Raw genomic sequence first — 13,278 nt, 5'->3', positions numbered from 1 at the left:
TATGTTACAACTTGTATTGAAGTTACTAATAGTTAGTAAAGACTAAAGTTAGTTTAAATTAGTTAGTCTACTCTAACTCTAAGTTTAATAAGTTAATAACTCTAGACATTCTAGTAAACTAAAGTCTAGTTAGTATTATGATATTATGATTATCCGAATAATTATCAGATTTGAGTATTATTCTATTACTCTTCTATTACTATATTCAGGGTTCGTAGCCACCTTGAAAACCTGGAAAACACCTTGAATTTCATATTAAATTCAAGGCCTTGAAAAAGCCTTGAATTTCGTAAAAAACTGTGAAAAAACCTTGAATTTTAAAACTGGACCTTGAGTTCTTTCCCTCCCCATAGCTGGTGTTTATTTTCCTTTTTTTTTCCCGGTTACATTGAGCTGACCAGTGACGACGCGTCTACACCGCCTTTCGCCCACTTGTGAAGCGCGACCTCGTGATTGAAAACGACCTTGGCTCAAGCAAGCATTTCACTTAGCACTATTTTCCTTTCACTGTTACGACTGAAGACGCGCTAGATCTAGTCTGTAGTGACTATTGTCTATAACTAGAGCAATTAGCAGCCTAATGTGAAGGCTACACCCCTCCGGGCCCTCCCTCGCCGAAAATCTTCTTGTTGTAACAGTAAGAGTGATTTCGCTTGGAAAGTCCGTATATCATCTTATCTTTGTGTCTTTCTGAGTATTTTATTAGATTTGTATTTGGAGATTATGATTCAGTGTTTAAGTATAAATGCTACCGGTACTTTACTTTTGAGTCTTCTCACGATCCATCCTTCTCATCTAGCTAGAAATAGTATCTAGATTTAGATCTAAGTTAGATCTAGTGAACATAATTCGCGCTTAACCTGAAAACTCCGTGAATTTTAGTTAATTTAAGGATCTAGATTCAGGTACATCTAATGTCTAGATTGCTCTAGAAATACGCTAGATTCTAGATTTACGCTAAATCACTAGAATCTTTTGAAGATAATTCTCTCACATCCGTTAAAAGTCCGCGAAGTTTAGTGACATTGAGTTAGAACCTACAATCTCTAGATCTACGATAGATTCAGTGAAGATAATTCGCACACAGCCGTGAAAAGTCCGCCAATTTAGTGACTTAGATCTAGACTGTAGAAGCAGTGACAGCCGTGAAAAGTCCGCGAAGTTAGTGACTTAGATCTAGACTCTAGATTTACAGTAGATTCAGTGAAAATAATTCGCAAACAGCTGTGAAAAGTCCGCGAATTTTAGGGACTAGATTTACGGTGATTCAGTGAAGATAATTCGAAAAAAGTCCCCGAATAGAATAGAATAGAGTGAAGATAATTCTCTCACAGCTGTGAAAAGTCCGCGAATTTAGTGACTTAGATATAGACTGTAGATTTACAGTAGATTCAGTGAAAATAATTCGCAAACAGCTGTGAAAAGTCCGCGAATTTTAGGGACTAGATTTACGGTGATTCAGTGAAGTCCGCGAATATAGTGACTTAGACTTAGATCTAGACTTAATTTACGCTAATCCGTGAAAAGTCCGCGAATTTAGTGACTTAAATTAGAGTCTAGATCTACTGTAGATTTAACGAAAATATTTCGTAGCCCGTAGAGTTATTTTGGTTGTAATTTACTTAAAACTGATGGAAAGCAAGTCAACTGCTATAGTAAGAATGAAATATTATTTTTACAAATCTATGTCAATTTAAGAAAATTTTCAACTTCAGATTGCGACAGTTTTAGCTGAATTACATCTTTTTTTAAAAAAGTTATTCTTCTGTAGTGCAAGCTTGTGTGTGTTTTCTAATCTATTAAAAAGTTGCATTTAAATGCTTAGGAAACACTAGAGATGAATTCATTTTTTTTTTTTGAGGTATGATTTCAACTTATCAGCATACATTTTAATGAATGTTTTTAAATTTAATATTTATATATATATATATATATATTATTCTTTTTACATATTTATGTCATATGTATGTAAATATATATACATATATATTGCTTGCTATGGCGCGATGCATACCTTGAAAATCTAAAACTCTACCTTGAAAACCTGGAAAATACCTGGAAAATCATTAATGAAATTGGCTATGAACCCTGTATATTATAATATTGACTATTGTAAAAACTGAAGGGAGGCAAACTCAACGAGACATAGATGTTTATTTACAGGACATCACAAATACATGTAGAACAACATTGAACATGTCTTGGCAATATCCGCATTTAGCGTCAGTATTTACACTCCTGGCCATTTATCCGCGTTGTCAAGGAGCAGGAGCAAGACCAAAAGCATTATCAAAAGGGGGAATAACCCAGTTGTTTTTTTAAATACAGACTGTAATCACAGATAGGAAGAGAGAGAAAATAAACTATTTGATATCTATTAGGCCTATAGACTAGGTTTAGATTTGTGTGTGTGTGCGTGAAAGAAAAAAAAGAATTTAAATAGAACATCTAGATCTATATAGACTAATGATTACATTTTAAATAGATCTATTTAGTAATATTTTGATTATGATTTAAATGAAATAAAGTTGAGATCTAAATTGGCCTACTAGCCTATTCTTATCTACATCTATCTGAAACTATTGATTGTTGTGCCATGCAGTAACTGTTGGCACAAGTCTTCTATACTGTACTCTTGTAAAGAAAAAAAAAATCCAATTTTAATAATAAACATACCAGTACCAGTGTACCATACACACGTTCACGTGCTAATGAAATAATGCATCAACATATAACAGAAATAAGAAAAACAAAACACAAAGACAGATCCATAACATTTTATTAAGACATATTAATTCTTAAGAGTAAAGACAAAAAAAAAAATCATTACAAAAAAAAAGTTAGATCTATAAATAATCTGAATTTGCTCTATAATTTGCACTAGATCTAGTAAATGTATGGGTTGTTTAAATAAAATACATCTACATTTTCAAACGCTATCGAACTTTTTCAGACCTATATTTTATAGTTGGCAACAAAAGTCTTGTAGTGCAAACCTTCTTTCTGCACTAGCCTGGATTGCAGTGCGCATGGCAGAGTTATAACAATATTATTATTATATAATATACTAGATCTAGACTATATAGTATAACTACTATAATAATAGTATTACTATTATTACCATGCAGATGTGCTATTTTCTTGTGTGACCACTAAAACTAAAAACACAACTAACACTATTGCATAACCGGGTAAGGGAAAAAAGGGTGGTCTTGTCATTATGGACTGCACAGTTAGTACATCTATCTCAGTATCTTGTCAGGTTGTTAAAATCAGTTGGACACACCCTCTATTTACTTTCTGGGCACAGAGGGTGTGAAACTATTTTAGTGTGAAGATATATCTACGAACATGCTTGACTAGCCACGCCAGTGTGTTATTTCCTTGTCTGACCACTCCACATTAAGCAAACACTATTGCATAACGCGTAAACATCTATTTCACGACATGGCCTAAATTGTGCCGTTGTGACAAAAACTCAAACTCATGGTCTATTTACTTTATTGTCAAAGAGGGTGTGGATGAGGATTTTTTTTTCTAGAGTTGGTTATCCTAATGCTTTTAGATCTATATAGGCTTAGCTGTCGATTTAGACTTAGATCTCAATAATAAGTCTTAAGACTATAAAAGGGTGTACTTGATGTTCCTGCAGTTAAAAAATTATTGTTTGTTGCAAACGAATTGATTAAAATCATTAAATATTGACCTAACTCACTTATCAGATTCCCATTATAAACAGAAATTAAACACTGCCACGTGGCTCACAAAAAAGTTCGGAACAACTCCATTCATAATATTGCATATAGAAGCTTTTGGCAAAAAATGTTTAACATTTTATAATACTGCTACTTTCAGTTGCAAATATTTACTCCCATAACTTCTACCAGCATCTTACTTTATTCTCTTCAAATGCAGACTGACTAAATAGTTGTTTACTGGATCATTTTTTTGATAATCAAAGTTATTGATATCATATGACCAGAAAACATAGATGTGTGTTTCAACCCTGACCACATGTTGAAAAGTTGTACAAATTTTAATTAAACTTTTTAGTTAGTAACAAAAAAAATTAATTAAACTACGATTTTAACTAGACTTTTATTTTTAGTTAAACAATGGCTGAATGGCCTTAATTAATTTTTTTTAGTTAAACTAAATGTTTCTAACTTTTTAGTTAACTTTTGCCCATCACTAATTATTATACTTGATTTAGTTGATTCAGTCAATTTAGTTTATTAGATAAAATAGTTACTAATACTTTGTTGGTGAATCTAGATCTAGTATAGTACTTTACTTAGTCAAACTTAGTATTATTTTAAGTACCTATTCTAATCTAGATATCTATCAAATAAAGAATATTTTAGAATATATATAGACAATATAGTCTAGTAGATATAGAATCTATTATAAACATCTATATTATGCATAAATCTAGTAGAGATCTAGACTAGAAGTTTAGTTGATTTGATAGATTTTAAATAGACTTATATAGATAAGTTAATTAAGATATTGTCTTTTTTAATCTAGAATAATCATAATCTCTAGATCTAGACTCAATCCAAAAAAGTGGGCTTTATTAGAATTAGAGTAGAGTCTACTTCAAAGAATCACAAGTCAAGAATTAATGACAGTGTCAAAGAAAATTGAGAGTACTCCTTGACTTGAATTCATTTGAAGTCAATTGTCAGTTCCAGACAGGTCAAGTCTTAATTTAACAACTATAGAATACCTAGATTTAGAATGGATAGCCTTAGCTCTTCTTATTTATTAATATTATTATTCATGTGTTAAAGCAGGGGTGCTCAGTCTGTGGGTCGAATGACCATTCGCTAGCCTAAGACCATCGCAAATAGTGTTGTTTTTTTTTTTTATTTGCTATTTTTCATATGAAGTTTTTTTTTGTCTCTAGCTTGTTGTAACAAGCGTACTTTTAGGGGGCCTACTATAGTCGATATATACATTTATATTTGTAATGCTGCAGCAATAGAAGATTACTCAGATTACATTATTACTATACAAATAATGAAACTATCGTCAAGTATCAATAGGTGTTTTAATTCAATAATTCAAGCAGGAATTGAAATACCCTGATACATCATTTGTAATGAAGTTCTTTCTGCAAATTTATGAGGTTGAACAAACGTCAGAGCTTTGATGATAAGGACATCCAGTATTTTAGTTTTAAAGACTGGTAGAGTCAAGAAATTTATACTAAAATTAAAACATGGAAGTCCTTGAAGCTTCAAATTTGCTAGATCTCATGAATTGCCAGAGCTGTGAAATCTCATACCAATCTCATAGCGTTACCAAGGAGTTCTTGTCAACGACCAAGTACATTGCATGAGTTATGATTGTAGCCAAATTTGTTTATAAATTTAGTGCAACTTCCATATCTAATGACACTGTTGACTAGAGAATAGTTGAAATGTCTTCTGACATTATCTATCAGGTAATTCCAGAAATGATGTCTGCTCCTTTACCAATAATGGCTTGATGAGTCCACAGACGTTTTAAATTGCTCACAATTACTGGTTTACTTGAGATATATAGTTTCAATGCAAACCTCTTGAAACGACCTGTACAGCACGTGATATACATGTAATTGACAAAGCTGGTTAATTTCTGGAAAATTAAAAGACCTCTTGGAAAAATATTTGTAGTGGCTGCACAGAATGTGATTTCTATTCAATGTCAGTCACACAATTCTGGATCAATTGTTTGCAGTTATTCTGTTCTATTAGCAATTTTTTTTCACAACTTCCTTTTCCATTTCCAAAACATATCTTTGCGAAACTTGATTTTTTGCCTGTTAAGGTTAAAACAGAAATAAACTTGATGCAAAAGTTGTGAATTTCTTATAAAGTGAAATAAAAACAAGCTCAACCTTCGCACTAACTTTGGCATGTTTGAAAATACTGTCACAACAATTTTGTAGCAATGTAGTTTACTGTATTGAAGACTCTACGTTTTCCATGCTTAGCAATATGCCTACTTTTTAAATTGTCATTTATGTTGGCCAAGTGAATATTTGTTTTTGTTTTTAAAGCGCACATTTATTTTACACTAAATAAAGCTTTTGTTATCTTCAGTTTCTAACAATGGAATTAACATTATGGATATGATGACAATGGTAGTGTTTGCAGAGACCATGGCAGTCTGTGAAGTCTTAAAAGTCATTGACTCTTAACTTGGCAAGGGACATTTTAGGGCAACACTGATTGTTGTGTCATTAACTCAAAACCTGTACTACAGGCTTTGCAAAGCCCTGGACCATGGCCCCCCAATATCGACACTGCCATCATGGCTTCACACAACATAAAGCAACGCTATGGCACCCATGTAATAATGCAGTGGGTACCGAGTCACATATGTGTGACTGGTAATACTATTGCTGACTCCTTAGCCAAACAGGCTGTAAGTTTTCATCATGCTCTAACTATAAATAAAAAAACTGGGCTTTTGCAAGAGAGGCTTTGAGCCTATCAAGCCCTCACTCAAATGGAGTTTGATGATGATGATTTGTATCACATATGAAGAGGTTAAAGAGACAGTGTCTATGCATGCCATTCTAAAAAGTCTAAAATAAACAAAGATTATTCTAATTGGCAATATTTTGAAACATTCAGTCAAAGACAACCTCAAGTCAGTATTTATTAAGTGCTATGGGGAACTGTTGACAATGTTGGGTTGGCTTGGAACAAGATGGCAAGTGTAACAACTGATGGTTCCCGTGCTTTGACTGAGAAAAACAGTTGTTGTTTTTTTTTAATAAATTAAAGAACAATCAATCCCAACCATAAACTCTAAACATGAAAGTTTGCACAAAACTGTATTAAATATCAAACATGTTATTGATCCATTAATCTCAGTAATCAAACTTATCAGAGCTACAGGTCTTAACCTCTAGCAGTTCCAACAAGTACTTGAAGATATGGAACAAAATATTCTGATGTTTTGTATATGGCAGTATCTGCTGGCTTAGCATGGGCAAGATATTAAGAAGAATATGGGATTTCAAGGAAAAAATTGTTATTTTCCTTGAAGGACATTGACTGTGACTTGGTAATATTTCTAATGAAAAGTGGAAGACAGACTTCATGTTTCTCATTAGGAGTATTACAATGGGTTGCTTGCACATGAATTGTACATACTTCTTAAGTTAAATTTGTTCAAAGTTCTCCCATTTCTCCAGGCCAGCAAGGGAAAACAGGTTTTATTATTTTCCCTTGCTGAAAGGTGAAACTATTTCTAGTGAAATGGTTGAAAAGTAGAAGACATTTGGATTTGTTAATTGTGGTATGTGAAAGCAAAAGAACAAGTTTTCAATACCCATAGCTGACCATTTAGTGCAGAAACTGATTCAGCTCAAAAAGAAAATAATAAAAAAAAAAAAAAAGCTAATTATGACCTTAAAGAAATTCTAGTCATTTCTTCCGCAGAAGTTTTATGGGTGCCAGAAGCTGTATTTCCACACTTTAAACAAAATTACTTATTTGTGTAAGAAAAGGTCGATGCTGACTGTCATTTAAAGTAGACATGTGGATAACAACTAGTAAGCTAGTTACAGATTTCTGGAACATTATGCATGAGTGGAAAGACTACTAAAGATCTTAATACTTCACATTTGTGGTGAATTTTTTTGCTATGTTTAAGGACAATAACAAAATTTAAAAAAATAATTGGTACAATTAGTTTCAGAAATTGCTAACCCTTGTTGTAATTCATCAGTTGGAAGTGTAATAAAATATAAAATGCTAGTATACAATATTGTATAAATGTGAATGAAAATAGATATTATACAAAATTAGCTAGTGTATTTTTTTAAGATGTAGGTACATATTTTATATATGTGACCCCACATTCCCAAAAATCTTTTAATGCGTCCCTCGATAGAAAAGGGTTGCCCAACTCTGACCTAGATCCATGAAATATTAGAGTTGTGCAACTTGTTGTTTTAAATGAGGATCTGGGGTTTGTTTATGGATATTTTTACATATATGTTACTTTTCCAATTAGTATGCAAGGAATTATGCCATGTTTTATCAAGATTGGTCAAATGGTTTTGATTTCAATTCTAGGTCATATATATATATATATATATATATATATATAGTTTGTCCATCATTGTTTGATGATGACCACTTTGTCATCCAGGGGGCTGAGGGCTTTGCACTGGGATTTTATGCCTCCTCATGTGGCTGGTGAGACCTATGTGAGCTCGGAATGTTCGGCTGCACACTGGGCAGATTATTCCAGCTGGCGTTAGTGTCATTGGCCTTGCTTTTCTTCTCTGGCGTTCTCTTTTCCTCAGCAACTTGTGCGCCAGTTTTCACAGCGCGACGCCTTGATGCTCTGTCATGTGCCTCTTTGTGTCTCCCAGGTGGCTGGGTCTGTGCTGAACGCCTTCAGAGAAGCTTTGAGGGTGTCCCTAAAGCGTTTTCTTTGACCACCTTGCGAGCGCTTTCCTTCACTTAGTTGGCCATACAAAAGTCGTTTAGGGATGCGGTGGTCTCCCATTCTGCAGACGTGTTCTGCCCATCGCAGCTGGGACTTCATCAGGGTTGTGTGGATGCTTTGCAGACCAGCTCTTTGAAGGACTTCAGTATCTGGTATTTTGTCTTGCCATTTGACATTCAGTATTTTTCTTAGACATGTGTCATGTGGAAGTGGTTCAGTTTTTTTGCATGTTTTCTGTACACTGTCTACGTCTCTGAGGCATTTGAGCAATGTAGGGAGGATGACAGCTTGATAGATCCCTAGTTAGTCAATCCATCACTGAGTACCGGCACCTATTTTTGTTACAAAAAAAGCATTGTATATATATATATATATATATATATATATATATATTTGTTTATTTATTTTTTTCAAAAATGGCAATTTTCTTTTAAATTTCAAGGTATATGTATATAAATGAGAAACAAATTCTAAACTTGTTAGCCAAATTGCAAAAAACTGAAGTTTCTTTGCAAACAAGTACAACTTTTGATGAATCAATTGGCCTAATTAAACATTTGCACACCATCTTATTTAAGCTCTATTAGCCTTTTCACCAAAGTAAAAGTCACCTTTATGGCTCTCTGCAATTAAAGTGTAAACAATTTATAAATTAACAATAACCATAAATAGACTTCAGCAAATATTATTAATTTTTTTCTTCTCTAATAAATCAATTGGTTAATATGCATGACTAAATGCATGACGCGTAGGACGTAATCATCTTCTTTTTTGAAGTAACGTCTGTATTATATAAGAAGATACATAAGTGTTTGTAAGAGTGGTGCTCATTTAATAGGACCAAATTTACAATGCTTATATATATTTCAAGAGCGAAAATAAAATAAATGTAGAAAAAAATATGTTAGTAGATTTTGGTTTAGAAATTGAATTTTTTTTTTTTTTTCCAGATTTGAGGAAGTGGGTATCTGTGACAAGGATTTCCTTGCTGCCTTTAGGACTTTAGCTAACACAACTCTGCCCGAGAAGGGATTGGAACTTGAGCCCACTTAATAGGTTGCCAAGCGACTCTTGTTAGACACACGTCTGACATTGTATACCTTATAGTAAGAATGATGCATAAAATGTTACATAAAAGTGTTTTTTTTTTTCCAGTATCACTAAATAATGAAAAAATTTGAAGAAAAAAAAAAGATTTGTTTAGACACAAAAGATATAAAAATTTAATTACCAATCCGAAGAGTTGCTTTCGCTTTCTGTTAGTTCTAAATGTCACTGTACATAATGATTTGGATAGAAATTATGTGCCCCTACAGTCTAGAAAAAAAACGTAGCTGACATTGCACTTTTGTGTAAAACTATTGGCCTATTAGATATTATTGTCTTGGTCTTTGCAGTGTAGCAATGAAAATGAAAGCAACTCTTCGGATTGGTAGTCGTTTTCATTCGCTTGATAATTTTTGTTATTACAAAAATGTTTCCAAAATGAATTCAGATAATATCTTTTCCAATTCATTCTACAGAGCGAGGCTTGGTCATCTGATACATTATTAATATTAGGAGAAATCTTAATTCAAATCTCTGCGTGTTCGCTACTATATCCAAACATGAGAAAGGCTTCTGAAGTCATTCCTGAGGAAAAATCAGAAGCCAGTGACTCTTAAGCAGAGTGTGTGATGTAGCTTTTCCCAAACTGTATCAGCACTTGCCGTTTCTTTGGATAGATCAGCTGGGAGGAGAGGGGGGAACTGCTGTATGGGTGACATTGCTCTGACCATAGCTAATGCCCAGACATTCATCTGATTTCCGTGAAATGATCTATAGTCATTTTGTGACTGAAGGAAAACATATTAATTATAATATTATTATAAAGAACTGGTCAACATTCCTAATTATGAGTAGAATTATGAGTAGTATAGAGAACGAAGAGGTAGAAGAAATAGTATAGTACCTCATCACCTGAAGCTAATTTGAAACTAGATATAGATATGATGATGTAGGTCTCATTTATTATTTTTATTTAACTTTAAGTCAGCGTTTCTCAAACTTATACCTGTGGTGCCCCCCCCCCCCCCACCTAAAAAAAGGGGAAAATAATTGTGTTCACGCCCCCTTCTCATACTACTCGTTGCCAAATAGAAGATCTGAGGTTTGCTGTAAGTCACCCCAGTAGGGTTCTAGAGTGATTTTAAAATGTAATTTAGAGACTTCTAAGATCTGTAATCATACCGGTAGCTTAATTTTTTTTGTTTTTCTTCTAATGTGATCGTTGTGACAAAGTCTAAATGCTTGATTGACGCCCTCATCTGAGTTATCATCTGTCTAATAATTTCACCCTGTCTCACCCTTTCTTTTCCTTTACTGTACACCACAAGGATAAGTTAGCCTTTTCTGCCATCTTAGCTGATAAAATACATCCAAGAAACGTTATCACCCTTAAGCATGGCCTCCCTCCCCAAGGCTCCATCCTGTAATGTAATGATCTCTTTTCACAGCCTTCATAGCTGACCTACTGGCCCAGCTAAAATGCCAAAAGCTGCTATATGCTAATGATATTGTTCTTAGGAAAACTAAGGATTGCAGCTACTATACAAAAAGTGTTGCAAAAAAACTTGTATACGCACTGCTCATACACTAAAAAATGGAGACCAAGACAGTCTATTCCCTGTTCACACTCAGGATTGGTATTCTCATGTGGCCTTTCGGACTCTCCCTCTGCATAATGGCTCAGAATGTGTGAGCACCTCCAGGAAGTTGCAAGAAAGGCTCTGCCCTTACACTAAAAAATGGAGGCTAGAGATAAACACCTCCAAGACAGATTATTCCCTGTTCGCACTCAAAATTGATATACTCAAACAGCTTTTCAGACTCCTCCTCAACAAAGTGGCTCTCTGAGGCTCTCAGCACAGAGAAACTACCCACATAACTTGGTGTAACTTAAAATCACAAATTAAAATTGTGAGCACCTCTAGGAAGTTGCAAGAAAGGCCTCTGGGAAGCTGGCATCCATGAAGTGGGGAACTCAAGCAGACATGGCTGCCTGGTCATGTGGTTTGCACACTGGACTGGGTTCAAACCCCTTTCTCTCCCATCCTCCTTTGTCCTGCAGGAGGTTTGGACTAGGAAGTAAATTATCTTTAACTCTGAAGGAATATCCGAAACATGTAAAACATTTTCATGCTACGATCACTTTATTTAGGAGCAGTCTGAAAAGGTCGACTTTAATCTACCTGTTCAAATCTATGACTCTAGGACAGCTCTTGTACATCTTGATAAGATAGTCCCAAGCACTAAGATTTGTCTGTGGAACCTTTCAGACAAGTTGAGTTATTGTTAAATGGCTAATGTATGGCCACTAAATCTTAGGTGGGACAGTCAGTACTTGTTTTGAGGGATAAAAAAAAAACTGAACAACTAGTAGATGGATGGGGCTGCAGAAGACATATTTGTTTGCATTCTTTTATGCATCATGCCACTAGACTTGCTGATAAAGCTGGCCTCCACCAACAGGCAAAACATTCAACATTTCCTTACCCTCCCCCTTGGTCACCCTACAGCATTTGCTTAAAACTAGTGAAAAATAAATTCTGATTTAGTAAAAATCTTTGGATCATGTATTAGTGTTTGCAATTTTGATGTAGAGGGCATGTCAATCTGTGAAGCTATTACTGGCATGAAACCTTAGCTAAGCCCTGGACAGTGGCCCCCCAATATCAACAATGTCAGTATGGCTTCACACAATATAAACCAACACTATGGCACCCTGACTTATTACTAGAATCCCCATATAGCAGCACAATCTCTAATGAAATACTTAAATTAATTAAATTTAATTACACCAGCATCACCATGACAATGTACTGCACACAGAATTTTCCTAGGAGACTTGTAAAACACATTTAATCAGTTAACCATGATTTATCATTTTTATTGTCTTCAGTGTTTCACTGCCATACATTGCAATGGGGATTATGACATTCTTCATTCATGTAGGAATGTCACAAATTTGTACATGCTTGCTCAAAATATCCCAGCTAAGGTATTTAGGTCTAGTAATTAAGTAATGGCTGTAAAACTATTTTGATGCTAGCTCATTGCTTAGGTCCAGATGCTATATTTGGTTTCTTGTTGTTAGCTAATAGTTTTGGATCCTTTTTTCTAGTATATCTATATCTCATATGTTTTTGTCTTGGTTTAAATTAAGCAAAATGTCTCCTGTGGCTGTGAGTTAAGTTATCTTTTATTTTTAAATGGAATACTCATCATGGGAATTGTTATCTTTGGTCGATGTATTTGATGTCCTTAGCTCATTGATTTTTTTTTTTCATTACCACAATGCAAACACTTTAGGCAAGACAATAATTCAATACTGATCATTTGTTCCTTTATTTCACCAACCTGTTTATTGGCCAGTTGCAGATGACCTTTCCAAATGTCAAAGTCCTTTTTTTCCATATCTTTTGTCTGTCATTCTAGATCTAGAGTGACTATTTTTTTATTGTAAACCCACACTTGTAACCCTCCATGATACATTGAACCTATATAATACTATACATTTGACTTTATCATCTTTTGACATTTCATCTTGAGACTCAGGACTCAGAAGGGTACATTCTTAAAACTATATCTATTGTATATCATTTTACTCTTTTCTGACTTAGTTCATTGTTTACTGGTTGCTACCTCTGCGCTTCCTGAAGAAAGACCTGGTGGTTCTTATCCAGTTTTAACGTTTCTTTTGCTCAGCCTACTGGAAGCACAGGTCTGGTTTACTAGTTTGCTAAGTCTACACTTCTGAATGCAAGAACCCTGGTTTCTGGT

The 13,278-nt window shown here is 34.2% G+C and overlaps 1 protein-coding gene across 7 annotated transcripts in view; it reads left to right on the top strand.

Annotated features, from left to right (window-relative positions):
• LOC106068117 (coiled-coil domain-containing protein 138-like) overlaps positions 1-13,278 on the top strand; it is a 75,274-nt gene that overhangs the window by 338 nt on the left and 61,658 nt on the right. For 3 of the 7 annotated variants that reach the window (XM_056038948.1, XM_056038951.1, XM_056038944.1), the window contains exon 2: positions 9,408-9,563. The exons of 2 other annotated variants lie outside the window; for them this stretch is intronic. The gene's annotated coding sequence lies outside the window, so the exon portion shown is untranslated. Of the gene's footprint in view, positions 1-4,545; positions 4,699-7,610; positions 7,630-9,407; positions 9,564-13,278 lie in introns of those variants that run through there. 2 more of the 7 variants (XM_056038945.1, XM_056038946.1) reach the window with 2 other exon arrangements.

Source organism: Biomphalaria glabrata, chromosome 8 (assembly GCF_947242115.1).
Source record: "Biomphalaria glabrata chromosome 8, xgBioGlab47.1, whole genome shotgun sequence".
Lineage (NCBI taxonomy): Eukaryota > Metazoa > Mollusca > Gastropoda > Planorbidae > Biomphalaria > Biomphalaria glabrata.
Note: the sequence above shows the minus strand (reverse complement) of the source record. Positions and strands in the feature narration are given on the sequence as shown.